Genomic DNA, 20,601 nt, shown 5'->3' with positions numbered 1-20,601 from the left:
ACCTCGAGGCATGGCAGTGGCGTGTTAGAGTGAGCACCCGAAAAAGGGTCACATGGAGCGAATGGTCTTTGGAGAAGCTGCTTCGGCGGCAAGGTAGCAGTGGGTTGTACCCACACACCTACAGTTGTGCACATGTGGTGCATGGGAAGTGTCCCTGCTTCGGCAGGGTAGCGTGTGATCTGCTTCGGCAGTGGTTTGATTGATCTGCTCGTGCTGAGGCAGGAGTGTCGTAGCGTAATATCTGTAGGCCCAGGCAGTTACCGCTATTGACACCTCGAGGCATGGCAGCGGAGCGCCCGGGAGAGCATCCAAGTAAGACTCAAATGGAGTGAATGGTGTGCGAGCACCCAAGTCAGTCTCGCATGGGACGGGTGCCTGTGTGAGCGATAATGAGCGAGTACGTTTAGTACTGCCATCCCCGATGGAAACGATGGTGGAGCCCAAGGGAGTTTAGTCGGTATTACCGGTATGGTCGAGTCCGACACTCCAGTACACTTCCGTGTGGTAGTTTGGCAACTACAATGCACGTGTACTGGGTTAGTGTGTAAATGCATTCTCCCTTGTAAAAAAAAAAAAAAAGGTCGCTTTGGTGGGGCCTATTTGCGGATACATAGCTTTATATAGGAATTTAACAGGGCCCACTCTTGAACCCCACCACATCCTAGGCAAGCCCCACAACTCGCAGATGGCCTGGGGAGGGATTGCCCTTGCCCTTGGACATAGTCCCTGCTGCCCGAATTTTAGTAGTTAATGAGTACCAAATAGCGGGAAGGCCACGAACACGCTGGCTGCACGCGGTGGAATCGGACCTGGGTACCCTGAACGTTCGGGGAAACTGGAGGAACATCGCCCAAGACAGACGATTATGGAGCTCTACAATACGCCAGGCATAGGTTGTTCGAAGTGCTCGAACCAACGTTCGTCCACCAAGTTTCTCCAAGGCCATGACGTCCCATAACAGGGTCATATTTAGTCCGTGTTGTCGGAGCCGATCTTCACATTGAAGTCGCCCCTGTACATCTTGACGATGGCATTCAGTTCACTGCAGAAAATCTCCTTATTATGCATCTCGGCAACATTGGTCGGCGCTTAATGTTGGATTATCGTGCTGTTCCTTACCCGTATTCTGAATCTGGATTCCTGCTTAGCAACCAAGCACAGGCGCCATTGGGAGACAGTGGGAACCAATTCATGAGAGAATAATCACAATAATTGGTTCCCACTGTCGGCCACTGCCAGGCGCCTGCCGCCGGAGCGTTGTTTCCTCAAACACCGGTATGTCTGAATGGTAGTTTGTGTTATCCAAAGTTTGGCCAACTGACTTCACTCAGCCCCAGGACTCCGAGCTTCATGTGTCGTGGCTCGCTGGCGAGTCATGCCAGTTTACCATTGAAAACAATGCATAGGCTACACTACCAGTTAAGGTCACTCCTGACGGAATCCAAGTTCCGTTTTCGGGGGCACACCACTCGATTCAGAGGCGGCGCATAACTGTCATTTTTGTGGATTTAGCTTTGCTGCGTCGCAGCATGCGTGAAATAATAAAAATGACAGTTGTGCTTTACTTCCGTATCGAGTGGTGTGCCCCCGAAAACGCGAGCACTTTTAAACTTGGATTCCGTCAGGAGTGACCTTAAGTAATGACAATCGACCGCAAACGTTAACTGGCGGTCGATTGACATCGATTGACATCAGCAGACCCGCGGAAGCGTGAGTATTGGAACTGTTGAGGATCAGAGCTATGTTAGGCGCTCCTTATCAGATGTCAACTCACCATTTCGTAGCCTCAAAGCAGCAATGTCCATTCGAATGTAGCCCCGTTGGATGATCAGGTAGTTCAAATATTATGACTTGGAATTGTTTAGGAGAACTAACAATGCACATTGGGCCACGTCGTAAAATTAGGAGGAAAAAATTATTTTCAGCATAATGATAATATTTTAGGATCAAAGTGTCTTCAGCAAAGTCAAAGCTTATTATTTAAGCTTTATTTTGAAGTTTGTTGCAACAGGGTGGCTCCACTACATTTTGAGGTAAAATTTTTAAGTTCTATATTTCTAATTTAAGCATCATACAATGTTCTAGAAAGTTTTTCCTTATTTAATTTTGAGGCACTTTGCTGAAGAAACCATTGTTGTACGTCGTTTGTATCATTTGTTATGATAATTTTAAATAATTATGTTAGGGTGACCCTAAAAAATCAATATTTTGATTGTAACTTTTTAGTTTTAATTTTCATCGAAGTGACGTCTTCTACAAAGTTTTAGAGCATAAAAAAATGCATGTTTTGGTTACATAACCAAGTAAATTCATTGGTGGATTGCAGAGATATAACTGTTTTTCTTGAAAAAATCCTTTGTTTTCAAATGCCTGTATTTTTGAATGGGGAAAAAGGGATCCATTTTCCCTAGGTTAGATGAAGGAAGGGCTAAGGATTACTCTGCATATTTTGGTATTAGAATTTGAGGAATTTGAGGTTTTCCATCATTTAAAGAAACGGCTTTTGTACGAGGAAATCAAAATCATCAGTTCTAGAAGTGTTATAAAACCGAAAATTCCGCCCAATTCGTCAAAAACAAAATGTTTATAGTAATCATAACTTCCTTATATATTTCTAGCGCATCTTCACTCAATATACCGATTGGTTGAATAACATGTTTAATAATATCAACGCTTATCAACGTGACAACTTTACTGAACAGACCGTAATCGTGAGTTTACATCACTCGTTCAATCGATTTTACTTTAAAATCGTTAGGGTGGTATGGAAAATTAGGTTTTTCGAACGTAATTTATTTTTTTAACTTTTATCTAGATATATATTTGGGTGGTTCAAAAATTCGATTTTTCTCCACATCGATCACTCTATTCTGTCCCATGTTCTGAGTGTCCTCCGCGAATTTGAGCGAAATTGGATACCAACTGATTTAGCACGAGCCGTTTCAAGTTTGCATGGGAATAAGTATGGGGAAGTGGATTTTTCATCCTACTGATTATGACGCTTCCATACAGCGCTGGCGAAAAAAGAACCCACATGGCCAAAATCGCATGTTGATTAATCGTTCCAATAATTAGTAATCGGTTTTAATCCAGCTTGCAAATCTTTTGTTATGATTATTGAACTTCTCGAAGCGCATCATTGATACGTTACGCATCATTGATATGTTACACTGCATAGAATCCTGATTTTGTCAATGTTGTTTGGCGGTAAGCTCCAAAGAACTAACAGATAAATTAAAATCGATTACTAAATATTCGAACAATTATCCAAGTGATAATTCTTTAGGACTCCTTTTGACTATGTAGGTTCTGTTTTCGCCAGCGCTTAATTGGGAAGCGCCATAATCAATGCCCATACTAATTTCCATGCAAATTTGAAACGGCTCGTGCTAAATCAATTTGCGGAGGACACTCAGAACATGGGACAGAATTGAGTGATCGGTGTGGAGAAGAATCGAATTTTTGAACCACCCTAATATATATCTAGATAAAAATTAAATAAAAAAATACGCTCGAAAAACCTGATTTTCGTACCACCCTAGCGATTTAAAAGTAAAATCGATTGAACGAGTGATGTAAACAACCTATGATTACGGTCTGTTCAGTGAAGTTGTGAAGTTGATATTATTGAATCCTACCAATCGGTATATTGAGTGAAGATGCGCTGGAAATATATAAGGAAGTTACGATTACTACTTACTAACATTTTGTTTTTGACGAATTGGGCGAAATTTCGGGTTTTATAACACTTCTAGAACTTCTAAAATTTTGATTTCCTTGTACATAAAGTCATTTTTTTTTAAATGATGAAAAAACCTCAAATTCCCTCAAATTCCCCAATACCAAAATATGCAGAGCAATCCTTAGCCCTTCCTTTGTCTAACCCAGGGAAAAATGGATCCTTTTCCCCATTCAAAAAATACAGGCATTTGAAACCAACGGATTTTTCAAGAAAACAGTGATATCGCTGCAATCCGTCAATGAATGTATTAATTCGGTTGTGTAATCAAAGCATGCATTTTTTTATGCTCTAAAACTTTGTAGAAGATGTCATTTTGATGAAAATTGGAACTAAAAAGTTACAATCAAAATATTGATTTTTTTTGGGTCACCCTGACATAATTATTTGAAATAATAATAACAAATGATACAAACGACGTACAACAATGGTTTCTTCAGCAAAGTGCCTCAAAATTAAATAAGGAAAAACTTTCTAGAACATCGTACAATGCTAAAATTAGAAATATAGAACTTAAAAATTTTATCTCAAAATGTAGTGGGGCCACCCTATTACAACAAACTTCAAAATAAAGCTCAAATAATAAGCTTTGACTTTGCTGAAGACACTTTGATCCTAAAAATTATCATTATGGTGAAAATATTTTTTTCCTCCTAATTTCACGACGTGGCCCACTGTGCAATGTTTGTGATAGTTTGTTTAAGCATTGTTAGAAAGGACCATCAGAGTAACTGAGAAAATGTTTAGTTTAGCATTATTTGGTTCCATGAATCAATATCGAGTCATAGAATATCGACTCATGGAGGGTACACTGTAGTTTGTCAAAGTAATAAGAGAAAAATAAAAATGAACCTGTTGATATGTTGAGCGCTTCATAAATACTTTATTCAATACTTGATCGATCGGCTAGATCGCATGTTCTGAAGTCCATTCCACGTTTATTGAAAATTATAGGATTTTATGTGATTTTATGTCTTATGATCACTTGGACATATTTCTCATCTTAGGACAATTTTGTTGCTAAACGTATTTGCTGATACATCCGAAGATACTGTACCAGCATAGTTTGGACGGCCTAAAAATAAAATGAAAAAGACTTTCACTTTTCAGTCAATTACGTAAGCATAGTACGCTATTTTAAATCAATAAAATCTCAAAGGGAACTTCACATTTCGGGAATGCTGTTTATTGATTTTGTTTTCATGAGTTTTCGTGGAATTCGGGCTTTAAAAGTAAAAAAAATACTGCAGCACATTTTCCAGAGATGTTCAAATGGTTTTCCGATTTTCTCGTATACCAAGTATAAGTAAAGGCTATAGGATCTCTCCAAAGAGCTACTGCAAAGTATCCAAATGAACAAAAAATGAATTCGTCGAAATAATTAAATCTATCTTCCTGAAGTGCAATTTTGACCCATCTTATGTGTTTTCTCATTATATTTTATAATACACGAGAAAGGCTTTTTCAATCAGCTTCACTATTGGTGATAGAGAGAATGGATTTGTTCCTTTCGGAATACAATAGAGGCCAGCGCCGTTCGTTCGCAAAATCGTCTGAAGGAGTTATTATTAGTGCCACCCTCGCGTACGAGAGACCACCAGTCTGTTGACTTGCCCGACTATTTTTGAGACAATTCCTCAGGGGAAATCCTCGAACGGTTGCTGGCTGAATGTTCAAAATCACCCGCTGAATCCTGGGAGAACCAAACTACAATCCTTTGCCCCAGTTACCCTCGCAATCACTTAAGCTCGCTCAACTGAAACGCAAAACCAATAGAGGAATAGAAGTCTGAGGTGCAATCTACCGTCGAATTAACGGAAACGTAAAGAGAACAGCAGGTTCCCACGGAACTGCTGAAACAATATCAATTGACTCTCAAAGCTTCTATTTCAACAAATTTATTATTCCACGTTGGACGGAACTTCTGTACTTCTTCTTCTTCTTATTGACATTACATCCCCACACTGGAACAGAGCCGCCTCGCAGCTTAGTGTTCATTAAGCACTTCCACAGTTATTAACTGCGAGGTTTCTAAGCCGCGTTACCATTTTGCATTCGTATATCATGAGGCTGACACAATGATACTTATATGCCCAGGAAGTCGAGACAATTTCAATCCGAAAATGTCTAGACCGGCACCGGGAATCGAAGCAAGCCACCCTCAGCATGGTCATGCTTTGTAGCCGCGCGTCTTACCGCACGGCTAAGGAGGGCCCCATAACATCTGTACTGGCCAAGGCAAACTGTTTCATGGCCATGATAACAAAAGTTTCCACGTACCTGCGCAGGATTTTATGGTGACCTTGGATTCCGGCGGGTCTCGAAGCTGAAGGCTTTCTTGCGCGGGCGCGGTACCGAAAACGATGGCTCTTCCGGCGGGTTGCTGAAGACGCTGAACTGTCCAGTGGGGACGACGATGGTTCGTCTGACCGGCGACGCAGGTGTCTCGATGGCGTTGTGGTACCGGCGGCTTGCCAGTGGGCGATCGTTGCTCCACACAATGGCGGCGTGAGCTTGTAACTAAAGGTGCGGAGGGAGTGACGGCTGGACGGAAGGCTTCGGATGTGCAATCGTCGCGACGTCGGAAGCGTCCGGAATAACCGTTCCCTTGAACTAGTAACCCACTTTCCCTTACGACCTGGCTTCAAGTAACTTTTCGATTCACCGCGCGAGGACTAAAATAAAGCTACTAATTATCGGTTCAGGTTCGGTTTAGCGTATGATGATTGATGACGTACGGGAACCATGCTCTCGGAACCAGGGGTTGTAACGTAGAGGTGGTCTCAACAACAGTTTTGGGGACTGCCGTGTGGGGTTCGCTCCCCATCGTTTGACTACCACGAATGGCGGGCCTTAGCGGACACACAAGCCCAATTTTGGTCGGAAAGCAACTCGCAATAAAATGGTCGAAACCTCAATTCGACCCCGCTAGTTGTCACGTAAATCCAGCGCGTACAAAAATAGCGCCTATGCGCTTTTTTTTCTCTATATCTACTCCGGCTAATGGAGAGAATGGCGAAGGTGTCAGATACACTGACCGAAATAAGCAGCTATTTTCAGCTAACTTTAAAGGAATACGTTCCAATTTTGAAAAAAAAAAACTGGATTTGTTTGGAACTTACGGTCTGAGGGAAGTTTTCCGTTAAAAAAGCACGTGGTAGCACTCTCTGAGAGAGAAAATTGTCCAATTCAACCCGCCAGAATGACGCTGTCAGTGTCACCAAAATTATTTCATCATTATGCAGTTTACAATTGCTTGAGAATTTGCCGTAAACGGAGAACAAAGGGAATTGGCAACAATGGGGAAGAAATTTATCACTCATGCAGTGGTTCGGCGAGAGAACAGACCAATCACGCAATGAGGAAGTCAAAATAAACAAACTCCGGCTGGTTTTGGAAAATAAAAACATGAGCCGTTTCTAGAACAACATTAGAAAATATCGTGAGAGGATTTCTGTACATAGTTTCCACACAAGCTTTGAAAAGTATTTGGGTGATAACAGTGGTGCTGGTGTAAATAAGACAAATAAGACAAATAAGACAAATCTCGCTTAACTTTTCAAAAGGACCTAAGTAACATTTTTTTCATGAATTAATTTGAATATTGCAATCAATAGCTTTCATGCTGTTCTGTTGATTGCGCTATTCAAATTAAATCATGAAAAAAATGTTACTTAGGTCCTTTTGAAAAGTTAAGCGAGAAATAAGACAAATAAGACAAATAAGACAACTAAGACAAATAAGACAAATAAGACAAATAAGACAAATAAGACAAATAAGACAAATAAGACAAATAAGACAAATAAGACAAATAAGACAAACAAGACAAATGAGACAAATGAGACGAATAAGATAGATAAGATAAAGAAGAAAAATAAGACAAAGAAAAAAAATAAGACAAATGAGACAAATAAGACAAAGAAGATAAATAAAGTAAGTTACTCCAGAAGTTCCTCCAGGAATTCCTCCGTAAGTTCCTCCAGGAATTCCTCCGTAAGTTCCTCCGGGAATTCCTCCGGAAGTTCCTCCGGAAATTCCTCCGGATGTTGCTCCAGGAAATCCTCCGGAAGTTCCTCCGGGAAAAGTTGCTCCAGGAAATCCTCCGGAAGTTTCTCTGGGAATTCCTCAGGAAGTTCCTCCTGGAATTCCTCCGGAAGTTTCTTCGGAATTCCCGGAGGAATTTCCGGAGGATTTCCTGGAGGAACTTCCAGAGGAATTCCTGGCGGAACTTCCGGAGGAATGCCTGGAGGAACTTCCGGAGGAATTTCTGGAGGAACTTCCGGAGGAATTCCTGGAGGAACGTCCGGAGGAGTTCCTGGAGGAACTTCCGGAGGAGTTCCTGGAGGAACTTCCGGAGGAGCTCCTGGAGGAACTTCCGGAGGAGCTCATGGAGGAACTTCCGCAGGAGTTCCTGGAGGAACTTCCGGAGGAGTTCCTTGACGAACCTCCGGAGGAGTTCCTGGAGGAACTTTCGGAGGAATTCCTGAAAGAACTTTAGGAGAAATTCCTGAAGGAACTTTAGAAGGAATTCCTGAAGGAACTTCCGGAGGAGTTCCTGGAGGAACTTTCTGAGGAATTCCTGAAGGAACTTAAGGAGGAATTCCTGAAGGAACTTTAGGAGGAATTCCTGAAGGAACTTGTGGAGGAATTCCTGAAGGAAGTTGTGGACTTTTCGGAGGAATTCCTGAAGGAACTTACAGAGGAATTCCTGGAGGAACCTCCTGGAATTCCTGGAGTAACTTTCTGAGGAATTCCTGGAGTATCTTCTTGTCTTATTTACCATAAATTATTTATCTTGTCCCATTCCTACATTTGATTTCTATTTATTTATTTGGTATCTTAGTGTTTACAAATGGGAATACGTTTTTTTCAAGTGCCACGGTACATACAAAGTTGACGAATTTTCTATCGCTATCATCGCTCCTTTCCTGCCGTGCGTCACAAGAAAATATGGTGTTGACTACTGTCCCAAAATGGTAATTTTTGTATGGAATTTGGAAAACTTTTGGTTGAAGTAAAAAGATCTTCTTGCCAAATTTATTGCGGTCACATATACTTTTTATTACATCAAAATGATCGTTGAAAAATTTCAAAACGTTTGTCAGTTGGGTTTTGCGAAATTCGGTTTTTTTATGCGTTTATGGGATATAGTTGTTCCACAAAATTTTCTACGAACATTCCTAGAGAGATTGTCAGTTGGGATAAGCGAAATTCGTTCCCAATTCCGAGTTATAGACATTTTAGTATGAAAATAGCGCTCTACCGCGAGAGAGCGTCCCTCAGACCTTAAAGACCGCGATGCTTCTACTCATCTAGTGCAAGCGAAAACAAACCACGTAGATAAAATTTTTAGATTTGCAAACACCCTCCCCTTTGGTAGACTTTCGTAAACTTTACAGAAACCCTCCCCCTCCCCTTGAAGTCTACGTAGACTTTTTCAAATTTTACAAAATATACATACACAAATTGTACATTTTGTTATATGTAATATGGAAATCATTCATATGTTAAGTAATTTAGTTATTCAAATACAAAAACATTACAACAAAAAGCAAGTTGTAAACAGAACAAAATTTAACTAATAAAATAAAGTTTAATTCTCTTCTAAGGCTGCTGGAACCAGATCTCGAAGCAGACTAATGGAATTTTCGGTGGATTCGATTCCTCACAACGGTGTGCGTCACCACATTTTTGCAACGTCGTGCCACTGTTTAAAATCTGTCACGCAATTGACCTATATTTTTTATGCCGAAGACAGTATAAGACCAAAGAATTTTCTGTGAAAATTTTAAACTAAACTTTTTTTCTGATATTACAATTTGTTGTGGAAATTCTGAAGAATCATCCGTTGAAATCCAAAGAATTTCCTTCAGTAATCCAATAGTTTTACCGTAAAAATTCCGAGTAAAGTTCCGTGAAACTGAGCAATTTCCTGAGTAAACTCCAAGAAAAATCATATTTGCGATTCTATCACCTCGCCCGTAAGGTTTTCTTCCAATCCGTTAAGACAAAACAAACAACCATGCGTTTACCAGTTATTTCCAACTGGAACGTGCCTTTTGAGTAAACATGTTATACGAAAAACCATAATTAATTAAAAATTTAAGTCATTTTAGGCTGGGATGCCAAATATGTCCTCAATCTAATTGCTAGAAATCGAGATTTTGGTCCTCAAAGATGACCACCCAATAAACATGACAGATTTCAATGAAAATAAGCTTCTTCAGCTGAAAAACTAGCTTTATCAGCTTATATTAAAGGAGGCCCAAAAAACCATAGTGCTATATCGACGGGTTCGTGTTAAATTTTAAATTTCTGATCCAAAATGAAACTTCAATACTTTTGAAATTATTTCGAAATTTCACTGGTCTTTATGCATGTGTTTCAGCATGAAAACTTGAAAAATCGACAAATTCATGGATTCATATGAACTTTTCGATAAATTGTGAAATTTTAAAATACACATAACTTTAGATATATTGTGAATTTTGACCTGGATATTTGTCAGGTGAAACTTTATACCATTTTCCGTGCAAAATGTCAAAAACGAAATTTTTTGAGTTGTGTCAATATTGCACGAAACCGTCGATATATCGATAGACACAGTTCGTGATGTATGCGTGTGCGTTTGTGTGAATGTTTGTATTTATGTGTGCAAAAAAAATATAAACCCTTTTTCCAGGCCCTAAACCGATTTACTCGCATACAAGTTGGATTCGTCGAAGAATGTTGTTCCATTATTTCTTATAGGAAATTGGCCGGATCGGACCATGAGCTCGATAATCATGGATAAAATACATGTTTGTACGCTAAATGCGTTCAAATAGCCTTCTCGTTTTCAATGCACTTATTCTTAAACGATGTGCTCGCATCAAACAGCCTTCGTCGTGGAATTCTTTTTTTCCTATTAAAAATTCTGACTATGTATTGGCTCAAAATTAATGGCCAAAATACTTTTTTTAAATAATTATCGTGGAAGGCAACATTACTGCTAGGTTGATTAATCAGGTCATTTGGTGAAGTACTTCAAATTTCATCTGAATTACTCAATAATAATGAGAAGCTCAGTACTGCGTTACACTTCCTTAATGCACTTTAATTGAATTTGGCGTAGAATACAATTTACGTAATGTTTTGATTGTTTTGAGTCTCAACGTTGCGCCTACTACAAGAAAAACGTCATCTTCCATACAAAGAGTGTTACGAATTGGAAGGGGGCTCAAAGTGTGGTATTTTGACATTACTTCACAATTTAAGCAAATTATAGGTTCAACCATAACGATGATTAATAGTGTGTTGAATAACTCCTTGCCACAATGCCTTTTATTATTAAAAAAGAAATCTTAAAAAATATCAGACAAATGAAATTAAAAAATTAAATTATTTCGTTGATGTGTAAGCGTTGATGTCAGATAGCGGAAAAATTGGGGCCACGATGCTCCTCGCACGCCCACACATTTTAAGCAGTTCTACTCAGTGACTTTTTAACACCAGTGCTCTTTGGATGATTTTAGAAAATATCTGTAGCGTCTATTTGTCTGTGACTTGAATATATTAATGAAAACTTCATATGATCATTGGGATTATATTCAACAATCAAACAAGCTTTAATTGCAAGTTAAAAGTGACCAAACTCAGTTTGTTTTTAGAATATGACAAAAATTGAAACTATCTATGTTTTTACGACAAATATGTACCACCATTCATTGTAGGAATCATTCTATTTTGCAGGGGCGTCTCGTGGACTTTTGCTACACCTGTTCTACCATGCTGATAAAAAATATTCATCAAGCTGAGTGGTTTCGAATGAAAGTTGGACATTTAATCTAATATTACAACCTTTTCTTGTACAACTTAACCAAATATTTTAAAAACTATTTAAATAGAAAATATTTACAAAACAATAAATGACTTATTTTTCTCTTTTGTTACAGTTTTAAATTTAGATGCACTTGAAATTTTAGACTCTCGCAAATCGTCTAAAATCTAACTTGGTAACAGTTGGCAATAACTGGATATTGCTCAGAATAAAGATCTTTCATATCGGCTCATTCCACACGGGTCCCATCGCCGCTAATATTTAAACTCTCACATATTTTGTTGCTATGAAAGAAATGTTATTAACCATTATTCGTATAATAATTATAGTATATAATTAGTATATAATTATACAATAATTATTATTGTTTGATGCGACCCCAGATTGTGACGACCAATGAGTCACATTTAGAAGCTGAAATGTGTTCCAGTTATTTAATTTTTCAAATTTAGTGAAAACTATACCTTTTTCTCTAAGTTGATTGATTTTGAGTATTCGTAAAAAAGCATTATTTAATGTCTCTTTTAAAAATGCAAACATTAATTTAATATTGTTCTTGATGCATTGCATATTCATCACGAGAAAAAAGAAAAACAAACTGTTTCCAATCATCGGCGCGAAAGCGTGCGCGGTGCGCCTTTCGGCAAAGCACAGCCCGACACTACGATCGAGTCTAACCGAAGGTGCGTCGCGTCGTTGATTGTTCTCGCAGCGCGTCGAACGGGTTTGACTCTTGCGCGCATAGCAGAACTTGCAACTAAACGTGCTTGCTTCGCATGCGAAAGAGGATGATGTGAGAAAATGGAGAAAGCTGGCAACGCTCACGCTGGTTCTCTGCGCGCGGAGAACGAGTGAACATACCAAGGAGGAAATTATTTCAAATCATTTGTCATGGCGCAAAACTTAAAATTTGACTTCTGGCAGCGCTGCTGTTGGTTCTTCATATAGATCGTACGACTGGCAAAAGCTTTCTATGTGATGGGGTGTGGTTTTTCGGAGAAACACACATTCAGCTGCAATTTGACTGTACGCCAAGCATGTGGCGTTAACTTGATCTGCCTACGAAATAGTTGGTTTCTTTAGATATTTAGATGTTAAAATCATTGGAAATATTACGTGAAGCTTTGTTTAAAAAATTTACTGAGTAAATTATTTGCCCTAATAATTAATTGCCAAGACATTAATTTCTTACCTCTGACCTAAAAATGGTTACCTGTTCCATGAACAGGTAGAACGTATGGACGAGTCGCCCCTGCTATTTTGGCCAAATAGAACAGGTGATATGTACGTACCGGCACGATTGTCCTTTCATAGATTGCTGTTTTCGAGTGCCAGATATCGTACCGTCTCAGGACAAAAGCATCCGTTAGAGAAATGTTTCAAACTTTTGGACGAATTGGAAAATTTGATAATTTTACCTTATTCTTGTACCAGCTTACGCGCTATAGTTGAATGGAAGTTGTTTAGGTAGGGGGAATGACGGCTTTGGCAGGTTTTGTTCTATTACTGGCAGAGGTTTTTTTATGACTGACTAGGCACAAATTTGGCCTAAACATTCTTTGCATATCAAAGAATATTGTGGCCAAATTTCATAAAATTCGGTCGACAAAGCCCCCCCCCCCTGCCAATAATAGAACAAAACCTGCCAAAGCCGTCTTTTCCCCTATTAACTTTTTAATCCTGAGTCAGTCTACCATGTACCATGTACCTACATATAGGCACAATTTTTAATTCGGTCTGAAGTGCGAGTGCTCTTCGCTCAAATTAACGGTCGTTCTCTGGTGCAATAAAAGAAAAATATGTCGAGATTCTAGGCATGAGAGACTTGTGTCAAGCGCAGTCATCATCATAACAAAACCTTGCAGCCATCATCCCGCGAATAATTTCGCTCAGTACGATCGCAGCGCTTTCTTCGTTCGGATTTATTAACTCGCGCACACGCTTTCGGTCGGTTCCTTAGGATCGGTTGGGAAAACGTCGTCGTCGCGCGAACGTCACCGGATTTGTTGTGATTTTCTTCACGCCAACGTGCACCGGCAGCGGCGATCGGAAACCAATATTATCTGGTTTTTGTTTACTACGACGGGATACCTGCGGAGCAAGAAACAACGACCGCCGATGCTTGTGGGTGGTTTCCCAGTTGAGAAATTCGTCGAATTTTCAGAGAAGTCCGCGTGCAAAGGTGTGGTGGCAAGCGCAGCCTTACGCTTCCTATTTCGATTGGTTTTTTAAGCATCTAAGTAAAAAGTGGACGGATTATCACCAATTTCACTTTCATGAAAATAAACTATTTACAATAGGCCCAAAATAAATCCATAAAGGCGTAAAAGGTTCAAGTGTCTATAGAGATGGAATACTCAACTATTTGGATAAATCGAGTGTGAAGCTTTAAACATTATGGTTTTGTTCAAAATTTAAGTTGTTAGCCGCTATCCCTTACTAGACAAAATCTTCAAAGAAAAAGCAACGAGGAAGTGCCAAAATGTGAGAACGAAAGCTGCATTTTTGTTTTTGTCTGCATCTATTTGCATATTGTTTAGGTTTCTCTTACAAGACTGAGTTTGCGAGTGCGAAACAAGAAAATCAGATTTCCTTCGACCGACACCGGGCGGTTTCACAACTGTGAACTAAGCGAGAAAAGCTTAACTAAACAGTATCATCAACATTAGTGGTATGTACCGGTGTAACAACAATAAGGCATTCACGCTAATTTGCATTGGTATAATTTAATGCCATTGCTGTTGCCATTCTCGTACTCTAATTAAATTTGGGAAAGCAAACGGGAATCAACAACACAATGGTTATTTAAGTGACGGAAGATAACTAACCCGAAAATAATACATCCGGTTTTGATGACGGTGACATGAACAAGATGCATTCAAGTTGCACTAATTTTCAATTGAGCTGGTTCAAGAGTGATCAACTCCACCATGAACTTAACCCAAGAAAAAGTTTTACTTTTGTAAAAAATAATGTAAACGACTTAGCCCATTTTATGTCCCGAAGGAGTAAAAAAAGTTATTTCATTCTTCACAGTTTCATGACCTATAATCAATCATGACTTAAAAACTTTATTTAAATGTTTTGATAATGGAGTTGTTATTGCGTAAAAGTATTTGGTGATACCGAATGGTGTGTTTTTTTTTCGTATTTTTCTCGAAGGTTTATTTCCCACTCAATAATACCTACTACTGAAAGTAATTAAACATTGCTTGTCAAAATGTTTAAAATATGTAATCTGAATACGATTCGACATTTTTTTAATTTCTAGGTTAAATGTACCACTACGAAGCAAGACCATACTGTCAACAGCATCAGAGTAATCATCATACTAGCCTCATAATAAACTAATGCAAAAATGGGAACTTGACTTAGAAACATTGCGGTAGATAACTGTGGAAGTGGTTAATGAAAAATAAGCTGCAAAGCGGCAATGACCCAGTAATGGTAAAGATTCCAATAAAAAAGATGAAGAAGATAACCAGGCTATATTGTTTCAAATTTCGGTTGAGATAAATCATATTACACTCAAGTTAATGTTTTTTGTCGTTCGCCTTTTGACACAATGCGAAGGTCAAAGTTGTTCCATCCCTTGTCTCTTCCTGGTAATTAAAAATAAAACATCTCTACCATTCACCATTCGCGGTCCACATCCCACCCAACTTGATGAAAATGAATCATCGTCACTCTGATGTATGCATCCATACCATACAACGTACATGCTCTATCCTAGTGGCTCACCCATATGACGCCAGATCCAAATTTAGTAGTGAACAGAAAAGACGTCGAATCCCGTCCCAAAGCCAAACCAACAGGGTGAAACTTGAGCCTTGTAATACAAGCGCGCAAGTTCAACTCGGTGATTTATTCCTTGTCGGAGTTCATGAACTTGACTTGCGGCTGCTGACAAATTCAGATCTTGAACCTCCTACCAAACCATCCAGCGCTTCGCAGTCCGGAAGCGGTCCCGATCGTGTAGGACTGACGTAACGAGTCGAAAATAAAAATGGAACATGATCACGTTTTCCGCTCGAACTGATTTTTTATCGGATTAATTATCTCCTCTAATGGATTTACATCCGTCCCGCAGTCGGGGAAGCGCCAACATGAAAAGTTCAAGAGCCAATAATACTTTTTTCCCGAGAAATTGATCGTCAATCTTGTGATGCTGCGAGCTACAACAGTTCGATGATGATGGCGCCTGGCCAGGGGCCATCAACTACCGATCGATCACACACATCAAATGACCGACCGCGCGCAGTTTGCGCCGAAATTGATCATCAAGTGGCGATGGTGCTGGCATCAGCTGCGTAGTGAATGGTCCATGGCCCACGAGCGCGTATTAGACCGACCGAAGTGAGAGTGTGGCTAATTCAAGGCAACTGATTCGATTAAAGCCCAGACAATTCGCACATGGTGTGGTCGACAGCGGACTGCGGCTGGGTGAAATGCGTAGTGGAGGCTATGTGTTTCGATGTCTGCTTAGAGGCCCTGGATCTCTGATGTTCGATTGATTGATCTGATCGGAGAATTAAAGCAACAGTTTTAATAGATTTCGGTAGTAGAGCGTTTTATTTACGTGGTGGGCCATGCTGAAATACTGACACATGTGCGAAATGAGAAAACTGCCGAACGGAACTGCTAATTAGAAAGCCGTACGTGAGTAATTAATTTTAGTAAGATAAACAATGAGTAAGAGTTTGATATTGTGTTGTCTTATCCACGCCAGACTCAACCAGATAAACACATTGAAAAGCAATATTAAATATTGTTCTTTTAGACGGATTTTTATAGTTGCTATTGCAGTAACTTTCCCATAGTTAGCCGTCGCCATGACAAGCAGATTTTGCGTTGTATTGATGAAAAAATACAAAATTTCCATATATAAATCAATATTAGCAATTATCAATCACAAAATTTTCCACAAACAATTTTTTTTTTCACAATCGATTAAAAATTTTCCACAAAATAGTCAATAAAGAGCAATAAAGAGAGAAAATTTACAAAAAAAAACTGTCCATGAACTTTAAACGCTTTCAAAGAAGGGGTCATCTGTGGAAAAATGCTCAGTTATATTGCTTTTTTATATTTTTTCATGGAAATTTTTTTATTTTTTATTGCTGTTTATTGATTTTTTCGTGGAAATTTTTATTTTATTTTTCAAAGAGTTGCTGCTGTCTGGTTGAGCTTAACGCAACAACGACCTAACGAATTAAAATCAAATTAAACTTGAGAATGCCATTTCAATAATTTTCAAATAACCCAAGCATGATTACTTTTGACGGATATCGAATCATTTTTGATAGATATTTCGTCGGTTTTGCTGGGTAGCACCAGCCATTCTTATGACCGGGTGATTTCATAATTTCCAAACTGTCACTTTTAAGTTTGATTCGCGAATCGGACGGAAGCCTTAGGGACAACCTCTGCCTAGAGAAACTTATATTCGTGTCTTTATCGCCAAGCATCTGTTGGAAATACACACGAGTCGCTGACGAAGCTGTCTACTGAGTGTCAATGCAAGTGATATTAAAATCGGTAGAGGATTACAGGAGAAGTAAAATTTGGCAACAGTTTGGCATGCCCCATGTGTACACACGGACAGACATTTGCTCAGTTCGTCGAGCTCATTCGAACGCACAGTATACAACTGTGTTGTACGAGAAAGGCAAAAACGTGAAATATTTCCGATATTGCATTGGAAGTTAATCTGAAAAGTTTCCCATCCGTTCCATGAAAATTGGCTCAGCAAGGAGTGGCACTAACCTTCTTAGCAAAATCACTCCCAACGCTTGGATGGGGCTGTCCCCGTTTCTTCCTTTCATATATTTTCAACACTACTGAATAATCTGATTGCCGAAGAGTTATTAATTATCTCCCAATTTCAAGCCCACCGTGCAGGGCCTGGCCGTTTTAATATTTATGTCACCTTCATGATATGCTGCAAATATCAATGCTGACAAGAAAATGCTCGAAATTCAACCGACATTTCCAGGATGCTTTTCAATACTGGCTGTATATGTACTAAGACAAGCGTCTCCTTTAAGAACTCTGACTTATCTGAAACACAATCAGTAAATTATTGAAAATGTTGTTGCACGGAATAAAAGCTAATTGATTTTTCGTGTTCTAGAGATATTCAAAGCAAATTTAATTTGTTTTGTTGTGAGTTGTTGACCTTAAAATAGCATGCTTTTATTTTCACAAAAACATACTGGAAGCTCGATAATAATCAGAAATCTTCTCTGTAAGCAAGGATGTTATCGATCATTTAGTAATCTACCTTCGATCATTTAGTAGTTTTTCAATAACTCATTCCAGAAGCTAAACTTCAAAATGTGTTGTAAGATGGACTTCTAGTACAAAGGTTTATCTACAATTCTGCCTAACAGTTCGTTGCTTGAATTTCACTAATAACGGAGCTATAGCGCTAGTAGCAGTATCTTAGACTAAATGATTGCATATTTTGTTATCGTTTAGTATAAGTATAGCAACTAGCACCGTAATTCCTTTAGCAGTGGAATTCGACCATCGGCCTGTTAAGGAGAGTTGTAGGAAAACCTTCGCACTAAAAGTCCGCCATACAACACATTTTAAAATTCAGCCTCTGGAATGAGTTATTGACAAACTACTAAATGATCGAACGCAGATTAGTAAATGATCGATAACATCCTTGTCTGTAAGTAGCTTGGTAGTCATTGCTGCTACAAAAAAGACTACGAAAGAGATGTTGTGGTGGGTTCGAATCTCATTCTGGGCTAGGGAATGCTTGTGTTTATTTGGAACTAGCATTGCCATTATATTTGATCTACGGGTTTTATTTTTACCTGAGCAATTGGGAAACGATCCAAAGTCATTCGCCCGAAAGCCATTTGGCCTAATACCATTTGAACGAATAACATGTTAGACTGAATGGTCGGAACAGATTGAACAAGCTGATGCTTGGCCGCAAAAGTTATTTGGCCGAACAAATCATTTATCCTAATGCCTATTATCCATCAGCCTAATTTAGGTTCATATGACCGCAAATATTAATTGGCCGAAAATCTCATTTGACCATAAGAGCCACACGGCCGAAAAGGCCATTTGGCCGAAAATACCGTTTGGCCGATTAAATCATATGGATGAAACAGTCATTTGGTCGAACATGTCATACGGCCATGATTGCCGTTTGCCAAACCGGTCATAAGGCCAAAAGAGTCGTTTGGTCGACGTGTTTACCAATTTTACCATTTTTACCGTTGATTACGATCTTTCGTACTACAAAAAAAACGACATAATCAAAAAATCGTAAAAAATTGGTTAAATTTCAAAATCCACGTAAAAAAACTGGTTAGACTCTGAAACCGACTTAAAAAGAAACGTAGAAAAAATCACGTAAAAAAATTCCAGGAAAAACTTTCAGATTTCAAAATCCGCATAAAAGATCGTTACAATGTGTCTAGTGCCACAATAAGTGAAGAAATGTGAAGCATCATGAGAAAAAAACAAATCGACAACATAAATGTTTCGAACTAGACCTGTGCGCCACCGCGCTGCGTCGCCGCCGCCGGGGGTTTTACTCACGCCGCCGATTATAATTTTGTCACGCCGATGACTAAAAAATTTTAATAAACTTGAGTCGAGCCGCGTAAAGTACGAGACATTGAAGATGGCCTTACGAAATACGTATCTGTAAAGCTATACAACGTTGTTGAAATAATTGGAATAGTACTGAACTCGTCTTATAATAGATCATAAATATTATTTAGATGGAACTCGTCAAAATTCAATTTCAAATCTACCTCAAGTAATACATTCTCCGGAAATTCTTCCAGAACTTTCTGCAAGAATTCCTTTGAAAATGCTTCCATGAGTTCTTTACGAAATTCTTTCAGTAATATCTTAGAATTTTTTTAGAATGTGTTGTTTATTTTTTTTATCTTATTCTTCGAAAACTTAATTAGTAACTCCATCGGAAATTATTTCATCATCTAATTAATTTTCAAATGATTTCTTAGAAGAAAATCCAAAAGAATTTCTGAAGAAATCTACGAAGGAATCTCGGAGGCTTTTGGAAGAAACTTTTAAAGAAATCCCTGGGGAAATATCCGAAGAAATTCTTGATGATTGTTTTTTGATTATTTAAGGGAAAAAAAACTTGAGAAGTTCTCAAATGAATTTTTTGATGAGTTTTTGGAGAAATTCCTGGAGGGTTTTGTGCAGAAATTCCCAAATGAATTTTCGAAGGCATTTCTGAAAGAGAGCCTGAATGAATTTTCGAAAATGATTCCCATTGGAACTGCTAAAATAGTTTTTGAAGGTTTTTCTAAAATACTTCCCAAAATAATTTCTAACGGAATTTCCGGAGGAATCCATAAAGGATTTTTGAAAGGAATTTTTGAAGGAATTTCCGGAGGAATTCTCAAAAGAATTTAAAAAGAAAGTCCTAATAGAATTTCGGAGGAAATGCCTATTGATATTTCTTAAGCAATTAATAGATTTTGCCAGGAATTCCTTCAGATTTTTCCTAGTAATTGATTCGAAATTTCCTCTAGAAATTCCCTTGGAGATTCGTCTAGAACTCCCTCGGAAATTGCCTCAAGGAGTTCTACAAAAACTCCTTCGGAAACGAATTCCAGAAAGTCTTTCGGATTTTTTTGGGTTGGAATTTTCTTCAGGAAATAATTTCTTCATTTCCTCCACGCGTTCCTTCATAATTTTATTTAGGAAATCCTTGGAAAATCATTAAGGTATTCTGCCGAAAAATTCCATCAGAAATTATTCTAAGAACTCTTTTGAAATTCCTTGACAAGTTCTTGGACGAAATTTCTTTAAGAAATCCTTAAAAAGTTCCTGAAAGAATATCCGAAGAAATTCCTGAAGGATTTTTCAATGTAACTCCTGAAGGAACTTCCGACAGTCTTGGATTTAGCCGAAAATTCCTTTGGACATTCCGTCAGAGCTTCGTTCACTTCAGATATACTTTCAGAAAATCCTTCGAAAATTCCTGAAATATCTACGGAAAATGTTTTGAGAGATCTTTCGGAAATTGTTTCAGAAT

The 20,601-nt window shown here is 38.6% G+C and overlaps 1 protein-coding gene and 1 long non-coding RNA gene across 3 annotated transcripts in view; both read left to right on the top strand.

Annotated features, from left to right (window-relative positions):
• The window catches only part of LOC134212865 (uncharacterized), a 556,490-nt gene that overhangs the window by 432,648 nt on the left and 103,241 nt on the right, over positions 1-20,601 (top strand). The gene's annotated exons all lie outside the window — the stretch shown is intronic.
• On the top strand, positions 13,749-15,018 carry LOC134212867 (uncharacterized). Its single transcript, XR_009979361.1, has 3 exons — positions 13,749-14,042; positions 14,099-14,229; positions 14,830-15,018. It is a non-coding gene; the product is annotated as an uncharacterized LOC134212867 (long non-coding RNA).

This window comes from Armigeres subalbatus, chromosome 2, assembly GCF_024139115.2.
Source record: "Armigeres subalbatus isolate Guangzhou_Male chromosome 2, GZ_Asu_2, whole genome shotgun sequence".
Taxonomy (NCBI): Eukaryota; Metazoa; Arthropoda; class Insecta; order Diptera; family Culicidae; genus Armigeres; species Armigeres subalbatus.
Note: the sequence above shows the minus strand (reverse complement) of the source record. Positions and strands in the feature narration are given on the sequence as shown.